This window comes from Antechinus flavipes, chromosome 2, assembly GCF_016432865.1.
Source record: "Antechinus flavipes isolate AdamAnt ecotype Samford, QLD, Australia chromosome 2, AdamAnt_v2, whole genome shotgun sequence".
Lineage (NCBI taxonomy): Eukaryota > Metazoa > Chordata > Mammalia > Dasyuromorphia > Dasyuridae > Antechinus > Antechinus flavipes.
In genome coordinates, this window is record NC_067399.1 from 1,839,600 (window position 1) to 1,859,526 (window position 19,927).

The following is a 19,927-nucleotide window of genomic DNA, read 5'->3' on the forward strand; positions in this document are numbered from 1 at the left end:
TTCTGGTAGAGCCTGGTTTGGTTTCATGGTCCCAGCCTTGGTGGGACCGTGAACAGTCCAGCCGTGTTCGCTCAGAAATCCCAGATACGTTCCCGAAGTAAAATGTTCCCTATAAATCTGCTTATGGCCCGTGTCACCTTTGCTGCTGTCCATCCTCCATGACTCTCTGTGGTTTCTTTGCCTTCCTCTCCCCTCTCTCCTAACCCCACTCCGCCTTCTGAGGTCTCTCCTCACAGCTAACACTTTTAGGGTGCTGAATCCCTTTTAGGATTTGCCTGCAAGCCAAAGGCATGCCCCAACTTTCTACTGGATAACTGTCATTCCCATCATTAATTACCAAAATCCCTCTCCTTGCTAGCGCTCTCCCGCTCTACTTCACATTCACCTTTCCTGGTGAATCTCCTCATTTTTTCTGCAATCTCTCCTAAATAAAGCTACTTTTTACCAAAGCACATCATCTGCTTCCATCAGTCACACCATTTTGGTGCTTGAAACCCTTAACTGCTTTCTTGCCGAAAGTTAAGAACTGCACACCCCAACATTCTTCCCTACTCCTCCACTAAGGTGAGGGGAGCCCAGCAGCTTTGAAACCTGCTGACCTTCTCCATCACCTAACGGTTCCCCCCAATATTAAGTCCCATTCCTGCCTGTAGCATAGTAAATCTTTTTGGAGGAGACCCAGTCATTTTTTCCTCCAAGGCTCATTGATCACTTAGCATAACTAGGGCCTAGCAAACACCCTTCTTCAGGGGAAGCTGTTTTGCCATTGTTGGTGTGGACCCCACCTTTCTGGGACAGGATCCGTGGTCACTGGCTGTGAGGATGGGACAGGAGTAGGGAAAGCTGCCCAAGTGCAGAGCGTTGGTTTTGGTTTTCAGGAGTTTGTGACATCTGGACATCTAGTATTTAAAACACTTTCTTCTCTCTCTCTCTTTTAAAAATCTTTCCCTGCCAGTCACATCACTAGCATGTGGTAGGACTTAATAAATATTTGTTGACTATCTTTGTACATCCCCGAATGGGTCCAGGTGAAGATTTCTCCAAAAGTCTATGAGATGGAAGTCAGACCTTAGGCTAAATGGCAGGAAGTGACATGATCCCTATTAGGGCAAAAAGGGTCAGACCAACTTCCAGGAAGTGACCTACAGGAAGTAGACTGCATTGCTGACCACTGGTCAGGGGTTACTTCTTTTTCAGTCCAACGAACCCAGATTCACTATTTCCCACTCACCAGGCCAGGCATGTACTGGGAGATGGGTGTGGAGAGTCTGTTTAGCTGAGCTGGGGCCTCTCCCTGCCAGGAGAATCAATGCTTCCTCTCTGTAGTCACTGCAGATAAGGGGGCCCAGCCCCAGCCCACGGAGTTGGTGGGGGGCTCATCTGGGATCTATGACTTCCCAGAGATGGATCTAGGTTGGGTTTTCTCTAACTGTCCTTCAGACCGGACCCTCAGCCTCCCTCTCTGTGCAGTGAGGGATAAAGCAAACAGGAGCCCAAGGCTCCAAAGGAGAAGCCGCAAGGAAGTCATCGGCACAGAGCAGGGACGTCTGGAAGACCACTGGAGTGGGGAGACCCCTTCAGGCCTGGGGATCCTAATATTACAGGATCTCAAGCCACAAGACTGGAGCCACCGGGGAGACCCAGAGGGAGAAGTGAAGGAACAATCCAAACTGAACCTTTGGAGCCAAATAAAAACTCTAATATCACCAGTGTGCGCTTAATACTTCCTTCTTTTGTGTGGGGAAGGGACAGTCTTCTTCCATGCAGTTTTTGTCTGTGTTTGTGTCTCTGTGCGGAATATCTGTGTTGTGTCTGTTCTGTGAGCTAGACTTTGTTTAAAGAGAGACAGAGACAGAGAGAAATAGAGAGGCAGAGAAAGGCCTATCCTTTTCCCGTAGACTTCAGCTCTGGTGAAGCTGGGGGCTGCAGAAAAAGTCAGCTAATTTCTGGGAGCAATGACGTGGGAGGTTGGCAATTGGTCGTCTCAAGATTACAAAATCGCTTAGCATGAAACAAGTGCTATGCGAGTGATAACTCCTTTATTGGGTTTGATTGCTTCATAACTGGTAACTTTACATGGATTTTTAGTTGTGGACAATATACAAAACCAACACCGAGATAAATGAATTTTGTGTGTATGTGTGTGTAAAGTAATTTGGAAGCAAATTCAACTAAATTAAGCCCTCCTAGAGGAAGATAATGCATAAAGAGAGTCTCTTTCTCTTTCTTCACCCTTCTCTCCTTTCCTGACGGCAGCAGGGACGTGTGGACAAATGGGGTTAGAGGGAGAGAAAGTAACTGTGCTCAACCAGTTCGGTGAAATTTGTTATTTGAGATATGATAGTAAAAGCAGTTTTATATAAATTGTAATCCTTTTGCACTGACTTTGGGAAAAGCAGAAAAGACTTGGCAGTTTTTAAAACAAACAGCCTAGTCCGCAAGCCGTTTCTGATTCACAGAGCGGGGAAAGTAAAGGCTTATCTTCATTTTACGTTTGCATGTTAAAAATCTGGAGACCTACAGCTCTGAAGTCAGGAGGACCCGAGTTCAAATCTGGCCACAGACACACAACATTTTTTAGCTGTGTGACCCTTGGCAAGTCACTTAACCCCAACTGACTCAGAAAAAAAAAATCTGAAGACCTGAGACTATGCAGCTCTGAATGGGGGAAGGTAAAAGAGAACAAAGAAAGCTGAAATCAAATCAAAGAAAGTAAACAGACATCAAGTGAAGAGGAGTCTTTCTGGAATTCCTCTTTTGTTGTAAATTTGTTAAACTTCATAAAAACTATTTAGTAAGGTTATTATCCCTGAGAAATGATGAGTTACACAGGTCCCAATGAAAGAATGAGTTTACTGATAATCTATAACTTTGTTAAGTAGATACAAATTCTAATAATTGGCTTTTACTCAGGAAGCTGCCCTTCCTGAGAGGTCAAGATGACCTGGAAGTTTTATTTGATGAATCTCTTACAATTATATGAGATAATCACTATTAAATGGTATATGCTAGGATTTCAAGTGTGTTTAAGCACAAGAGCTTAGAAATTTGTGCACAAATATTAAAATATTACTATTGGTCAAAGGATATGAACAATTTTCAGATGATGAAATTGAAACTATTACCACTCACATGAAAGGGTGTTCCAAATCATTATTGATCAGAGAAATGCAAATTAAGACAACTCTGAGGTACCACTACACCCTTGTCAGATTGGCTAAGATGACAGGAAAAAATAATGATGAATGTTGGAGGGGATGTGGGAAAACGAGGACACTAATGCATTGTGGGTGGAGTTGTGAACGAATCCAACCATTCTGGAGAGCAATCTGGAATTATGCCCAAAAAGTTATCAAACTGTGCATCCCCTTTGATCCAGCAGTGTTACTGCTGGGCTTATATTCCAAAGAAATATTAAAGAAGGGAAAGAGACCTGTATGTGCCAAAATGTTTGTAGCAGCCCTGTTTGTAGTGGCTAGAAGCTGGAAAATGAATGGATGCCCATCAATTGGAGAATGGCTGGGTAAATTGTGGTATATGAATGTGATGGAATATTATTGTTCTGTAAGGAATGACCAGCAGGATGAATACAGAGAGGTTTGGAGAGACCTACATGAACTGATGCTGAGTGAAATGAGCAGAACTAGATCATTATACACTTCGACAACGATACTGTTATGAGGATGTATTCTGATGGAAGTGGATTTCTATGACAAAGAGACCTAACTGAGTTTCAATTGATAAATGATGGACAGAAGCAGCTACACCCAAAGAAAGAACACTGGGAAACGAATGTGAACTATCTGCATTTTTGTTTTTCTTCCTGGGTTATTTATACCTTCTGAATCCAATTCTCCCTGTGCAACAAGAGAACTGTTCGGTTCTGCAAACATATATTGTATCTAGGATATACTGCGACATATCCAACATATAAAGGACTGCTTGCCATCTAGGGGAGGGGGTGGAGGGAGAGAGGGGAAAAATCAGAACAGAAACGAGTGGGAGATAATGTAAAGGGATAATGTAAAAAAAATTACCCTGGCATGGATTCTGTCAATATAAAGTTATTATTAAATAAAATAAAATAAAATATTTTTAAAATTACTATTGGAAATTTAAATCTATATTTGATTTGATTTTAAGTAAAAAAATAGGTTATTAAAACAAAGTTCTGATAGCTTAAATTAGGGGGGTCACATGGTTGTATCCTCTAATTAAATGAAGTATGTTGCTTTCTAAAACGTATAATAGGTAATTTGTAAAAATGATGAGCTATGCTTTAAAATTTTGTCAGCTCTTCTGGACATATGTATAAGTTTTATGAAATTTGGTCCAAAGTTATTTACATATTGGCTATATTGTGAATCAAAGTTTTAAAAAAAGAGGTGCTTTTAAAAACAAGGGACAAGAAAGATTGATACGCAAAAGCAATTGATAGTTTAAATGGAACATTTGGTTAGAATATCACAAAGTAAATTATTGATTTTTAAAATAACTTTTTAATTGATATGTACATTAAAATTGTAAATGACTAAGTTACATGAGATTCTTATCCATTTTTGCTCATTTGGCTATCACTTATGAAAATTGTGAAATTGGTAATTAAATTATTTGTCGTAACATTGAAACCTAAAGTTGTGAGGTATTATGTGAGTTATGGAGACACCAGATGATGATGGGCACCAAAGTTGGGGTTTGGTCATGTGAGGAATTCACATTGGCCATTATCTTTTGTAAAAGGTAGATTTTTATAGAAAGGGGCAAGCTCCACTGCCATTTGCCAGGGGAAAGAGTCAGTCCATGAGATTGGGGCATAACCTTGGCTGGTGGGCTGGATCCTGGTACCTAATTGGCACCTGAAAGAGTTGGCTCTAAGGAAAAGTGGGGTCGGGAAGCATAGTGGAGAAACACATGTGGAGTGGAGGAAGGGAAAAGGGAAGATCTGTCTTAGGCTTGGAAGATTTAACTCCCCTTCCCCCCCACTTTTTAGAAGTGAGAGAACAAGCTACATTCACTGGAGCTCACCCCACCCCCTTGCTGGTTAAATGACATTACTTTAACATTAATTGCTTTTATTGTTTAAAGAAATAGCTTACATTTACATGGTGTTAATAACTGAATGTCTTTTTATTTTTCAAGTCTATGGCCACTTTAAGACAAGGACTTTGATGCTGTATCTTAGATTCCACTGCTTAGCAATACAAGGAACTTTTGAGAGCTTTCTTAGAACCACAAGTTCTCTGAAAATGATTATTTCTGCCAAGATCTCCATCTGTCTTCAGTAAATTAATATTTAAGTGCATAATGGTCTCCTTGTTTAATGAATATGATGACAAATATGATCTACAGATTTCTGGGAGTACCCAGAGCAGGATTTGAACCTGATATCCCTCACTAGTTTTGACTGTGTTTTGCAGGCGCTTTTGATTGGTTATGCACATTGTTTGTAAGACCTAAAGGCCCTCATTGGTGGAATATGTTATTGAGATGAAATCTCTTGGGACGTAAGGAACATTGTTTTGAGGCTCAAATTTGGACATGATTGTGGGACAGATCGTGAAGTCAGTGATCCATCATCTGAAAGAAATATGCCTTAAGTTCCTCAGAGGGAACCCTATTTGGCCAGAATGGAGGACCACCTTAGCCTCTGCCTAAGGTGGGATCCTTCTGGCTCAGTTTCCAATTCCATTTCTGTGGTTCCCCCGTGATTATTCCGGGATCTGGCTATGAGGTGGAAACTGCAGGAGGTTGTCAGAGCTTTATCTTGTCATGGATGCTGAGGCCCTGAAGAATCAGTTTGGCCTGATTATATTATTTTACAATCAGCTCTTGGCCTTTTTCTCTTACAGTAAATTTCTGTTCAGTGTTCAGTGGAAGTATGTAGATGACACCTTGATCTGCAGCCCAGCCCTGGAGGCTCCTCTGGCTGCTGCCATAGAGCCCTAAACTCTCTTGCTTCCCGGGATGGGGGTTTCTTTGTCTGAAGGCCCTCCTTTGCCTAAGTATTGGGGCCATCTCCTCATTGGGAGAGGGAGCAGACAATCTCAGCACGCCCTGCTCAGACCAAGGCTTTTGGGACCCGGAAGGCACATTAATCTCCTGCCCAGAGCCTTTGACACTGTACACTGATGGAAGGTGGGCCAGGTCCTAGGGTCTCTGGAATCCAATCCCAGATCCCTTGCTTACTTCTCAAAGAAACTCCGTGTCTTTGGGGTGACCCCCTGCCTTAGAGCTCCCTGCCATAGCCCTTCCAACTGGGGAAGCCCCTAAGCTCATCCTGGGCCACTGGTTGGAGGTTCTGATCAGAGCTTTAGAATTGGGGAAAGGAATGAGAGCAAACATCTGCACTGACTCCATGTTTTGCATGTCTTATGGGGCTGCAGGGAAAGAAAGGGGATTTTGGACAGCCAAACATTCCCCCATTAAGTACGAAGGAGAACAATTACTGCCAGTTGTCCATGGACCTGGAGAGGTTCCTGTTGTTTCCTAAAGGGGAATGAACTTCAGGTGAAGGGAAGCAGGTTTACAGATCAGCTGCACTTTTGCCCCTGACCAAGGCAACTTTACTTCCCCAACTTCTGATTCCTTCATTCCCACATCACTCCCCGGCAAGTCAATTCTGAAAGGATGGTGAAAAGGGCCTGCATGTGCCCTTGCAGGAGTTTCAACTGCTTTCCGGGTTAACACCTGCACTAACCGGGGAAAAGCCTTCCCTTGGAAGCCTAGGGGCTGTAGGGCCCTGCTGGGGGAAATCATATTCCCTGAAGGCCCCAATGTGCCACCCACGGCCCCTACTCCTTTGAGGAACCAAAAGCAGGAATTTGGGGAAAACATTCATTGGTATTTATGCTAGGAAAAGTCTGGATGAGAGACATTCGTGAGAACTTCATCTACCCCCAGTCTTCCTCTGGATGGGGTTCCTGGCTACCGTCCCCAGTAACCTCCATACTAACCCCCTTTTGTTTATCCTTTTTCTTTTGCTCATGTTTGGTCCTGGCATTTTTAACCTACTTGAGAGTTATTTCTTCCAGACTCCAAGCCATGAAATTCCATCTATTTGGCCAACCTGCAATCCCCAGGCCTGCTTCTGACACTCAGGCCCCCCACACTGCCTACAAGTCACATGTTCCCCCCCCCCCTCAGTCCGGACCCCTAGTGGGCAGAGACAGCTCTAGGCCCCTCATCAGCCTGAGGCAGCTCCATAGGATGAGACCTTCGTCCCTTTGTCCCAAGGGAGTCTGGGTCAGGACTGCTGGAGGTGGGAAGGATGGCCCTGAGGCCCTGGGCCGCCCCAGGGCTGTGGTTCTGCGGGTAACTGGCAGCAGATCTGTTGGTCTGGGATGCCTGGGTTTCCAGAACAGATGGTGGGAGATGGTGGAGGCAGGGTCTCTGACTCCTGCCCATTGTTTTATGCAGCAGCATCCTGTCTCCTGCTTGCTTATGCACCTGATCACTAGACTAGTTCAGATTTCTTGGCTAAAATGGCTCCTGAAAGCTTCCACTGATGGCGGGGATTGGTTTTAAATGGCGGAGGGCAGGTTACAGTTAATACTGAAGAGAGGGGCCAGCCTGAAAGTCCAAGTCACAAAGATGTCCTGGAGCAAGGAATGGATCAGGATTGGGGTGAGAAAGCTTCAAAGGTGTGAAAAAGAGGGGGACTAAGTGGGACCAGGCAAAGATTTCTCAAAAAGTCTGAGGTGGAATGGGCCAGACCCTAGGCCCACAGGCCTCTCCTGTGATCCCTGTTCTCAGGGTTGTGGGGCACAAAGTTCAGAACCTAGGTCTCCAGGAAGTGTTGTGACCCACAGGAAGTAGACCCATTGCTGACCATTGGTCAGAGGTTACTTCCTTTTCAATCCATCCACTGAATCTGTCTTTTGCTATTTAACCAAATTCACCATTTTTGGCTTGCTAGGCTGGGGATGGGAGCTGAGAGGCTCTCAGTTTGCTCAGGTGTGCTTGGGCCTCTCCTTGCAAGAACCAAATAAATGCTTCCCTTTTGTATCCAAAGAAGCCTCTGATCAGTCAGTCTGGGGGAGGGGATCTAGCCCCATCCCCCAACACCCCCAACAGTTGGTTCAGGATATGGCACAAGATGGGGCTTAAACTAAATAGCAGGGGTGAGGAACGTCTGGGCTTAAGGCCCTCCGTAATCATTTGCAGAGGCTTCTGCAGGCAACGATCAGCAGAAAGCCAAGAACAGCAGCCTCCACGGCTTGTAAGCTGATAACTTCGTTTGGCCTAGGACACTGCCCTTGGCAGGGAAAGGAGATTCCCCAGCCCTGGTCTGAAGGCTTGCAAGCACAAATGAATGAATGACAGAACCATAAAAGCCCCCCCTAAATGGATACCTGCATGAATGAATGAATGGGGGGATGGATGTCCTTATAAAGGATACCTGCATGAATGAATGAATGGATGGAGGAATGGATGTCCTTCCTTATAAACGGATACCTGCAAGAATGAACGAATGGGGGAATGAATGAGTGAATGGATGAGCAAATGAATAGATGAATGAGTGAATGAACAATGAATAAAAGAATGGAGGAATGGATGTCCTTATAAACGGATACCTGCATGAATGAATGAATGGGGGGATGGATGTCCTTATAAACGGATACCTGCATGAATGAATGAATGGATGGAGGAATGGATGTCCTTCCTTATAAACGGATACCTGCATGAATGAATGAATGGGGGGATGGATGTCCTTATAAACGGATACCTGCATGAATGAACGAATGGGGGGGATGGATGTCCTTATAAACGGATACCTGCATGAATGAATGAATGGGGGGATGGATGTCCTTCCTTATAAACGGATACCTGCATGAATGAACGAATGGGGGGATGGATGTCCTTCCTTATAAACGGATACCTGCATGAATGAACGAATGGGGGGATGGATGTCCTTATAAACGGATACCTGCATGAATGAATGAATGGATGGAGGAATGGATGTCCTTCCTTATAAACGGATACCTGCATGAATGAATGAATGGGGGGGATGGATGTCCTTATAAACGGATACCTGCATGAATGAACGAATGGATGGAGGAATGGATGTCCTTCCTTATAAACGGATACCTGCATGAATGAATGAATGGGGGGGATGGATGTCCTTATAAACGGATACCTGCATGAATGAATGAATGGATGGAGGAATGGATGTCCTTCCTTATAAACGGATACCTGCAAGAATGAACGAATGGGGGAATGAATGAGTGAATGGATGAGCAAATGAATAATGAGTGAATGAACAATGAATAAAAGAATGGAGGAATGGATGTCCTTATAAACGGATACCTGCATGAATGAATGAATGGATGGAGGAATGAATGTAAGCCCTTAGAATACCTGCAGGAGTGAATGAGTGAACGGGCAGAGCGGATAAAGCACTGGAGTTCAAATCCCGCCTCAGACATTTAACACTTACTAGCTGTGTAACCCTGGACAAGTCACAAAAAAAGTTTTAAAAAAAATGAAGATTGAGAGAATGAGCAAAGGAAGGATCAATAAATAAAAGGGAAGAATGTGAAGAGGTGAATAAACGGATGAATGAATAAGCAAATGAAATGATAGCTCATAAAGTAAGCCCCACATGCATAAGTGAATGACCAAATGAAGGGAAAACCAAATAAAGGCCCTTAGATGGGAACGCCTGCAAGAATGGACGGACGGATGGAAGAGGGAACTAACGCAAGGACGGCGCCCTGGGCTGCGTGCGCGGCGTCCGCCCCGGGAGGTTGGGACCAGCCCTGCCCGGCTACACCTGGCCAGCAGGAGGCGCTTTATTAAAGCTTCCGGTCGCAGGGCGCTGGCAGGACGAGGACAGGGAGGGGGGGCGGGGTTAATAGAGGTCGCGGTTTGCCGGGCCAGCGGCCGCCCCGCCCCCTGGGCAGGCTCGGCCCCACAGCGAACGCGAGTAGTTTCTCCTTCCGGGCTGGCATCTTCGGCAGCAAATGGGAGCGAGGCTACCTGGCCAGCTCCCACTGTGCCTCTCCCTGCTGCTGGACAGTCTAACACCTGCACATCCTTCACGCTAGCCCGCCCACCGTCTCCATGGCAACAAGGGACGAGCGTCTCCCCAAGGGTCCGGGAATGGCACCTTCTCTAGCCAATGGGCGGCAGCTCGCTCCCTTCGACCCCTCCAGCCCTTCTAGCCCACTCCAGTCCTGAGCGTGGCTCGCGGCCTCGCGGCCTCACGCAGGCGCCCTCGGGGAACAGGCGCTGAGGTCAGGGAGCGGCCCCCGCCCCCCTTGTCCCCGCGGGCCCGGACCTGCGACTAGGTGATCGTCCTAGGTAGGCAGCACCCACAGTCGTCTCGCCCTCGTCCTCCGCGAGGTTGGCGTCCCTCGCTGTTTCCATGGGGACCGTGGGCGGGCTTTGTTGCGCCTTTGACGACGGGCACCAGAGGCGACCAATGGAGCAGCCAGGCGGGAGGTTGGACAGGCCCATGTGCTCCGGGAGAGGGGAGGACGGGGGAGGAGCCGAGACGGGGGAGGAGCCGAGACGGGCGAACGGGAAGAAAGACGCTCGGACTTTCTGTTCATGTGCTCTCAGTTCTGGACCCTCGTGTCCCAGATATTGGAAGGCACCAGTGGTCAGTGCTGATGGACGAACGCGCCCACTGGCCTCGGCAAATAAAGTCCGCGGCCGGTTTTGCATTGGCTCACGCCATTGGTCAGTGTTTGGAATGGCCGGTTCCATTGTTCCGTGTTTGGGCCTGGCCAAGGTCTTGGGGCCCCGTTGCCGGGATGAGTGACGCGGCCCCATGGGTTTGGACTGGACAACGCCTTTGATCGGCCAGAGTGTTCAGGTCTTTGCTAGCCCAGCATGAGGCAGCCCTTGGTGCGGACACAGGCAAGTCCAGCCCAGCCCGGCCAGAGTGGGCCCGCCCGCCGCCCCTAAGAGGGCCTCAAAGCCCAGGAGCGGGAGTTGTTAGCAAGAAGGCCGGCCCGGCTCAGCCGCCGCCTCGCCCGACTGTGCTGGGCCTTGGACGCCATTACAAGGGGACCTCCCGAGGGCTAGGCAGGCACCTAAAGTCTTCTTGTGAAATGATAGCAAGGAAGGAGATGCTGGAGAGAGAAACTTTCCTTGAACCTCCCCCTCCCCAGGAAAAGGCCCACGCGGAGCTCCTTTGGGGAGTTGTGGTGGAACAAACTACTCGGAGCTCTTTAACAAACGGTCTTTCCACGCTTGCGGACACTGGGTCCCTTGGTCACCACGTGGGCCCAGGCCCCTGGGGTGTCAGCGCTGTGCAGGCTGGGCCCGCCCTGTCAGCAGTAACTGACAGCAGACTATGAGTAACTGGTCAGTCTGAGGTGGACAGTGGTTCGTTGTTGCTTAAGCTTCTCGGGACCGCGCTCCAGGCTCAGCAGTTTGTTTTGTCGCTCTTCCCCACAACCTTTTAAATAGGTGCTATTATTATTCCCATTTATAGTTGAGGAAACTGAGGCAAAGAGAAGTGAAGTTACTGCAAACGTCCGAGGCCGGATTTGAACTCAGGCTTTCCTGCCTGTGGCCATTGGTCAGTGTGATTTGGAAGGGGACATGGGCTCCATCGGTCAGTGACTTGGGACAGTTGGTGCCATTGGTCGGTGTGGCTGGAACTGGTCAGCCCCTGGTCAGCATCACTGGCCAGCTCAGTTGTCATTGCTTTGCTACTTGCCCTCCAAGGACCTCAGCCCGGACAATGATGCAGCATTCGGACGGGGCCTGGGGTCTCATGGTGGCACTTACTGGCCTTGCTAATAAATGGGTCAGGCGGGATCCGCTGCCTCTGTTTCTCTTTTTGGCAGATTTTCATGGTGACAAAGCATGAATCCGCTTTGCTCTGCTTGGACCTAGAACTTCCACTTGCCCCCAGCTGAAACCTGCCCAAGACGACCGTTAGAGTCAGCTCTCGGAGAGCAGGGCGGCTCCAGGGCCGGCCCTCTTGGCGGAGCAAACATTTCCTCGACTTTCAAGTCATTCATTTATGCTTATGTTGGAACTAGTTCGCGTTCTTGCTCATTGTTAGAACTGGGCTCCTGGTCAGGCGCCGGGAATGACCCAGCACCGTCGGGTAATCGTGAGGTGGTGTAAGAAATGATGAAAGGGCAAGTTTAGGGAAGTCAAGTGAGTGGAGCCAGCGGGATGTGAGCCAAGTGGCTCAGAGCCGTCACAAGCTCTGGAAAGATGAATTTGTGGCTGGGCAGCCAGACACCGTCTAGGAGAAAGGGGACGGGAGGGGTAGGGGGCGCAGGCTCTGCTTACCTGGACACATTTGTTACCAGTTTTCTACTTCATGGTCAAGGTCAAGCAGCACACGCCTGCTCTTGGTCCTTCTGGTTGTCCCTGCTCCACTCGGGACCCAATTCCCCATGCAGAGCCTCCTGATATAGAAAGAGCTGAACTAAAGTCCGTAACTCACTGACTTAGCAGAGCTTGTTCTTCCAGAAACCAAAGGTCTAATCGATTGGAGGCATTGTGCTAGATTGGGGAGGGGATACTGAGGGGGGGATCAAGGCAAAAATGAAACTACCCTAACCCTTGGGGAGTTTAATGTAATTATATAATTGAATTCCCTCAAAAGTTAACTTTGTAAGGTTTTGCATGTTGCATACATTTTAGGACTTTTTTCAAAATATTGATTAGTTGTGCTGATTTTTCTTCTTTTTTTTAAATTAATGTTTGTTTTAGGAGAGGGCTCTGAGAGAAGGGTAAAGGAAGGGATTCTAAGGAAAATTGTGGTGATATAAAAAAAATCAATTAAAATTTTCTTAAAATTGAAAAAAAATTAACAATGTAAAGTTCTCAGGTTCCTTTTAGATGAGTTGGTTTCTTTTAGTTTTAGTAGTATTTTTATTCCAATTACCAATAAAGACAATTTTAAACATTTTTAAAAATTTGGAGCTGCAAATTTTCTCCTTCCTTTCCTCCCCCAAAAGATAAGAATACTGTTTCTGTTTTCCACAAAAAAATCTCTTTAAGGTGGTGATCAGTGGATTTTTTCTACTTCTACTTTCCCTTTATATTCTACTCAAAGACAAGTGTCTTGGTTTATTTCTTGCATTATTGTGTCAATCAAGGTTCTTTTTTTTTTTTTGTCACATTTTTCACGTAGTCCAATTATTCTTACATTTTCTCCTCTTGATCTCTTCTCCAGATCTCATTTTTCTTACATTTCACATTATTTGAAGTATATATGTATATAAATTATGTACACACCCACACAGATATATATAGAAAATTATAAGATGTATGTCATATAACAAGAATTATTGTTGTTATATATGTGTGTGTTTACATATGTGTAGATATAGGTATAAATGTTACTGGGGAGGATGTTCTCTGTCTTACCTAGGTGACATTATAGTGACTTTCTCTGATTTTTTTTGTCAGCTTGTTATTCTGCCATGATGTCTCATTTGGAGTTTTCTTGTCAGAAATACTGAAGCAATTGGCCATTTCCTTCTCTGACTCATTTTACAGATGAGGAAACTGAGGTAAACACTGAGAGTGGAGTGACTCCCAGCGCCACATAGCTAGGAAGTGGCCTAGTCTCTCTGTTCACAGGCTTGTCCCCCTGTCCACACTGATCCTGAGCTACCTCCTCTCCTATTCTTCTCCCTCCCTTAGGCTCATAAAGCTTTAAGAAACATCGATGTGATTGGCTATGCACTCTATTAATAGTGTGACTGACAATAAAAAAAAAAAATTTAATCTTCAAATACTGCAGTGAGAAAGATCCCAACCAGGGTCAAAATCACTTCAACTGCTGACTTCTCATCAATTCTGGAACAATCCCACCATGTAATTGGAAATGAATCCAACCATTCCGGAGAGCAATTTGGAACTATGCCCGCGGCATATCAATACAGCTCTCTCTACTGGGATTATATCCCAAAGAGATCTTAAAGAAGAAAAGGGACCCACATGTGCAAAATTGTTTGTGGTGGCCCTTTTTGTAGGGGCAAGAAATTGCAACCTGAGTGGATGCCCATCAGTTGGAGAATGGCTGAATAAACTGTGGTGTATGAATGTTATGGAATATTATTCTATAAGAAATGATCATCAGGCAGAGTTCTGAAAAATCTGGAAAAACTGACATGAGCTGATACTGAATGAAATGAGCAGAACCTGGAGAACATTGTGTGCGACAACAGTAAGATTATAAAATGATCGATTCTGATGGACATGGTTCTCTTCCACAATGAGATGGTTCAGGCTGGTTCCAATGATCTTGTGATGAAGAGAGCCATCTACACCCAGAGAGAGAGGACGGTGGGAACAGAGGGTGGACCACAACATAGCATTTTCACTCTTTTTGTTATGAGATTGCATTTTATTTTCTTTCTCAATTTTTTTCCTTTTTGATCTGATTTTTCTTGTGCAGCAAGATAATCGTATAAATATGCAGTCTTCTATTTGTTATGGCTAGAACTCTGAACTTGAAACAAAGGATTCTTACAAGATACTAAGTCAGTGGAATTGATAGAGACAATGGTTATTTAGCATGGTGCTTATCAGTTCTCTAGTTCAGTACATGCACTTAGTACTTACTACAGTTCTACAAGGTTCACCCCTTTCGTAAGAGACCACATAAGCTCAGACACTCAGCCAGAATAAGAACTAGGGAAGACAGAGAAGTGGTGGCAGGCTCTCCTCCTTTGCTTCTCCACTGAAACCAAGATCCGGAAGGCCTCCAGAAAACTAGCTGAGCCCCAAGTGAAGGAGACAAGACTTTGAAGGAGACAACAAAGGATTTGGACTTTAATCCCTGGCTACTCGTGTGGTGATTACTGAGCTGAAACGGAGGCTCCTCCCAGGGACTCCAAGAAAACCTCAACAGAAGATTACATTTTAGAGAGAATACTACATATATTGGACTTACATATATTTCTATCATATTTAACATTAAAAAAAATAGTTCCACTATTAAGCTTTCTTATGGCTGAGCAGCTCGGTAAATGGAGCTCTTCCAATTTCCCACAAACAGCACAAATTTGCATCTCAAAGGGAACACAGACTGGTGGAAAACCCAGAAGACCTGGGCAGGAACAGGGTCCCTCTGGTACAACCAGAAGATCTGAGAAGGACCCAAGCTGAGAATTAAGCCATGGAGTGCAAACACCTGAAGGCCAGGGTAGGGCAAGCCAGGCTTGGCTAGAGCTTCAGCAGGAACCACAGGAATGTCTACCTCCTGGACTGCATACATACAGAGTCTGGAAAGACTGAGGGGAATGCTAGGCCCAACTGATCTGGGCAAGGAGCCAGCACACTGGGAGTGCAGGGACAAGGGGACAGACACTCTGCTCTGGCACTTGCAGGAGAGGGAGCTCTTGGTTTGGGGTTCCAGGTCAGAGAGAAGAGCTGAAGTGAAGGCAGAAGGACCACCTCCCTACCCCATGATTAGAGGTGCTTACAGTAATATTTCTCATTTTAAAAAAAAAATGAACTGGCAGAGAACTCCACCATAAAAACTTACTGTGAGGACAGGGAAGACTTGGGTTCATCTTCAGAGGAGGGCACTGAAGTTAAAAAAAAAAAAAAGCTGCTTCTGCCTCTGAAGAGTAATTTTTTTTTAAATTATAGCTTTTTATTGACAAAAATATGCATGGGTAATTTTTCAACATTGACCCTTGCAAAAGCTTCCGTTTCAACTTTTTCCCCTCCTTCCCCCCACCCCCTCCCCTAGATGGCAAGTAGTCCTATACATGTTAAATATTAGTTAAAGCATATGTTAAATATTTTATATACATATATATTTATACAGTTGTCTTGCTGCACAGGAAAAATTGGATTTAGAAAGAAGGTAAAAATAACCTGAGAAGAAAAACAAAAATACAAGCAAACAATAACAGAAAGAGTGGAAATGCTATCTTGTGGTCCACACTCATTTCCCAGTGTTCTTTCTCTGGGTGTAGGTGGTTCTGCTCATTACTGATCCATTGGAACTGATTTGGATCCTCTCATTGTTGAAGAGAGCTAAGCCATCAGAATTGATCCTCATATAATATTGTTGTTGAATTGTATAATAATCTCCTGGTTCTGCTCATTTCACTTAGCAACACTTCATGTAAGTCTTTTCAGGCCTCGCTGTATTTATCCTGCTAGTCTTTTCTTATAGAACAGTAATATTCTTTAACATTCATATACCACAAAGAGTAATGTTGAATGCCTCCCTGAAAGAATTCATAGAACTCAAAAAAAAAAAAAAATTTAAAAATCAAGGGAGAGAGATTGAGGAAAAACTAAAAAAAATAAAAACCAAGATTATTTTTTTAAAAGTTAACCAATTAAAAAAGGAGATAGATTGTTAAAGAAGAAAATAATTCTTTGAAAATTACAGTTGGGCAAGGGGAAGCCAGTGAAGCTTTAAGAGACTAAGAAATAACAAAAAATATAATGAATGAAAAAATAGAACAGAATGTGAAACATAAGAAAAACAAGAGATCTGGAGAAGAGATCAAGAAGAGAAAATAATTGGATTACATGAAAACTGTGACCAAAAAAAGCACCTTGGTTGATGTAATAATGCAAGAAATAAACCAAGACCCTTGTCTTGGAATGATAGAAGATGAAGGGAAAATAGAAGTAGAAAAAATCACCACCTCAAAGACATTCAGAATTAAATCCCCAGCAGCCACTAGCACATGGCTCCTAGAACTCTCAGTAGGTGTCTCCTGTAACAAATGGCGCCCAATATAGGGCACAAGAAACAAAGAAGCAGCAGCGCTTGAGAACTGTTTGTGAGTAGAATCCTCCCAGGAGAATTTCTTTGGTAAACCATGGGGAAGGAAATGTAGAAGAGACCCAGTAAAACTTTTTTCAGTCAGGGTAACTAAATGGGCCAACACACCAAAGGGCTGAGCCAGGAAACTGATGAGGGAGTTAAGAAAAATGCCTGCTCTGATTACAATCCTACTTTTCTGTTTGTCAGAGTTTTCCTCCATGACATCTCACAAGATTCAACACCTTCTATAGCATCTCACTCTGCAACCATCCAGAAGAATAGGATGGAAAAGACTCTGATAGTGCTGTGTGCATTCCTCAGCATGTGGATTCAGACAACAGCCACTTCACAACATTGGACAAACTTACTGACCATGCTGTTGGGGAAAAAAATAATTGTGTTCCCATTAAACAAAAAAATGGGGAATTGTTAAGGACAATTATTGTCCAATAATTGTTAAGGAGAGGCAGGTCATTCCTACAAAAGCCCCCACAGCTATGAATCATAACATTTCAAGGAATTACAAATCAGCCTTTCTTGATGCAGATGTTGCTTGTGAATTGGAGGCAAAAGGGAAGCGAGATCTGAGAATGCAACTACCTCTTAGTCTCCTTGCATCGTTATCATTCTCTCACATTGTAATGCCGGAGAAACTGAGGCAGGAGAGAGATTAGAGAGTTTTTAATATTTTATTAATGGGAGAGTAAGATTGACTGGACAGGACTCTTGTCTCAGATTATCCAGTCAGACAGAGATAAGTATACTGGGACCAAGGAATCCATATTGGTCCCAGGGCTGGAGGACCCAAAGAATCCAGCGTCCAGCATACAGCTGCCAGACGCCATTCTCCAGCCATGAATGGAAGAACAACAACTTCTTAAATACCTTTTTGAAGACAAAGAAGAGAAAGGGAGGGAAAGTTTTTTTATCAGGGAGGGGAAGCCATAAAACCTAAAAATTCCAGAGACAAAGAAGTAAAGATATCATGGGTTGGTCTTGGAATATTCTAAAGGAATATTGTAAATCCATAAAAGAGTCAGGAGAGCTACTCTTTTATCTTGCTAATTTACAACCCGAGAGTAAATAATCCTTAGTTTTACTGGGTCAGAGACAGAACAGTTAAGGAAACTGAGACAGGGAAACTGAGTCAGGACGGTTAAAGAAAACTGTGGCATAACAACATGAAGGGATCTATTCTGCTTATTAGAATAAGATCCCCAGCAGCCACTAGCAGGTGGCTTTCATAACACTCAGCAGCCACTAATAAGTGGCTCCTATAACGTGGGAACTCATGAATATAATTTCTTCTATTATATATGTTTTCAAAATGGAAATTTATTGTTACATTTTTTGAAGATTCCCTGAAGTTTTGTGGGGCACATGACAATGTTCTGTTTTGTTTTGATTTTCCTTTTCTATTTTTTCTTATTTTGTATTCAGTGCAACAATTTTTTTTTTAATTGCAAATTAAAAAAAAAAAAGATGGTAGTCACAGTCTCTCAGGAATTCTCTTTGGCATATCTCATCAGGATGAGTTAAACACAGTTAACTTAAGAAATATCCCCTGAACTTGACATTTTTTGACAAGGAGGTGATTCAAGGCAATTCCAAGACTTGTGATAGAAAGAGCCATCTGCAACCAGAGGGAAAATTATGGAGACTGAATGGATCAAAGTATAACATTTCCACCTTTTGTTGTTGTTGCTGTTGTTTACTTGTTTTTTTTCCCCTTCTAATTTGATTTTTTTTTAATAGAATGATGAATGTGGAATTGTTTAGAGGAATTGCAAATATTTAACCCATATTGGATTGCTTGCTGTCTGGAGTGGGGGTAGGGAATGGGGTGGGGTGATAGGGAGACAATTTTGCAACACAAGGTTGAAAACTATCTTTGCATGTATTTGGAAAGACAAAAAGCTATTATCAAAGGGGAAAAATACCTCAGACTCATTCTTTCAGCAAAGAAACTTTTTAAAAGTTTCTTCCCTATAACAATTAATTCACAACAAAGATTCCTGCTGTTGTACTTGAGTTGTTGCAATTTCAACTCTTCGGGAATCTATTTGAGCTTTTCTTTGGCAAAGATACTAGAAGGGTTGGCCATTTCCTTTTCCAGCTCATTTTACAGATGAGAAAACTGAGGTGAACAGGGCTAAGTTGTCCAGGGTCACAAAGCTAGTGAGCTTCAGAATCCAGATTTGAACTCGTGTGCCACCTAGTTATCCTGAAGATTGTCATCTCTCAAAGATACAATCACATCATTCATAGTTTCCTTTAAAGAGGTATGGAAGCTGAGGGAAGGAGAAGGAGAGGGAGGGGGAGAGAAGGGGAGAGAGGGGAAGAGAGAGAGAGAGAGAGAGAGAGAGAGAGAGAGAGAGAGAGAGAGAGCACTAAGAATGACAAATTTCTTTAGACATCAATATTTATAAACCTTAGCTTGGCTGCTGGAATTCTCAGTGGGAGACTTTTGTCCAGTGACAAGAAAGTGGCTGTGTCACTGCAATGGGAGAGGCCTGGATTTGATTTTCTGAGGGAGGGGCTTTAGCATAATTGGGCAACCCTCTGGCAGAGGAGCTTGGCTGATATTTATGGGACAAGTATTGAATCCTCCCAAGGAAGGTCACCTTTCAAGCAGTTGGAACTAATAAGCTTCTGCTGGACCCCCAGACCTGAAAATACTCCACAGGACCCAAATGTCCTACAGCTGGCTGAGTGGGTAATCAACTCCCATGCTTTCACTGACCAAGGACCTGCTTGGGCTCACTCCATCACCAGAGAAAGCAAATTGTCCCTTAAGGAAAGTTGATGCTCAGTAGAGGGATGACTTCTCAGAAAGGAAAACAAAGAAGTTGCCAGAAGTGGATTTACTGTGAGTTTGAAATCCATAAGAAATATAATTTCATGGGATATTAGTGGTCTTGTCTCTTCAGAAAAAGATCCCAGAAATAATTACAGCTTATATACCAGTATCTGTTATGGAAGATGAATTGGTAGAGAAATTATATGATGTGTATGATAATATCCTCGAAGCCAGATCAACATACATTTTGATACCTAATGACTTCATGGGGAAAAAAGGAGGTAAAAAAATGCCTGAAATGACCGGTGTGGATATATGGAAAACTCTCAACAACCAATTTAGATTTTATATGGAGTGATACAAAAACTAGAATTAAGGCAGATAACTATGAATTATTACAGGAGGCT

The 19,927-nt window shown here is 44.1% G+C and overlaps 2 protein-coding genes across 2 annotated transcripts in view; one reads left to right on the plus strand and one right to left on the minus strand.

The window, feature by feature from the left end:
- The window catches only part of LOC127547265 (protein FAM228B-like), a 47,997-nt gene extending 34,087 nt beyond the window's left edge, over positions 1 to 13,910 (minus strand). Inside the window, exon 1 of the mRNA XM_051974064.1 lies at positions 10,280 to 13,910. The gene's annotated coding sequence lies outside the window, so the exon portion shown is untranslated. The remainder of the gene's footprint in view (positions 1 to 10,279) is intronic.
- The window catches only part of PFN4 (profilin family member 4), a 41,926-nt gene continuing 31,742 nt past the window's right edge, over positions 9,744 to 19,927 (plus strand). Inside the window, exon 1 of the mRNA XM_051974068.1 lies at positions 9,744 to 10,302. The gene's annotated coding sequence lies outside the window, so the exon portion shown is untranslated. The remainder of the gene's footprint in view (positions 10,303 to 19,927) is intronic.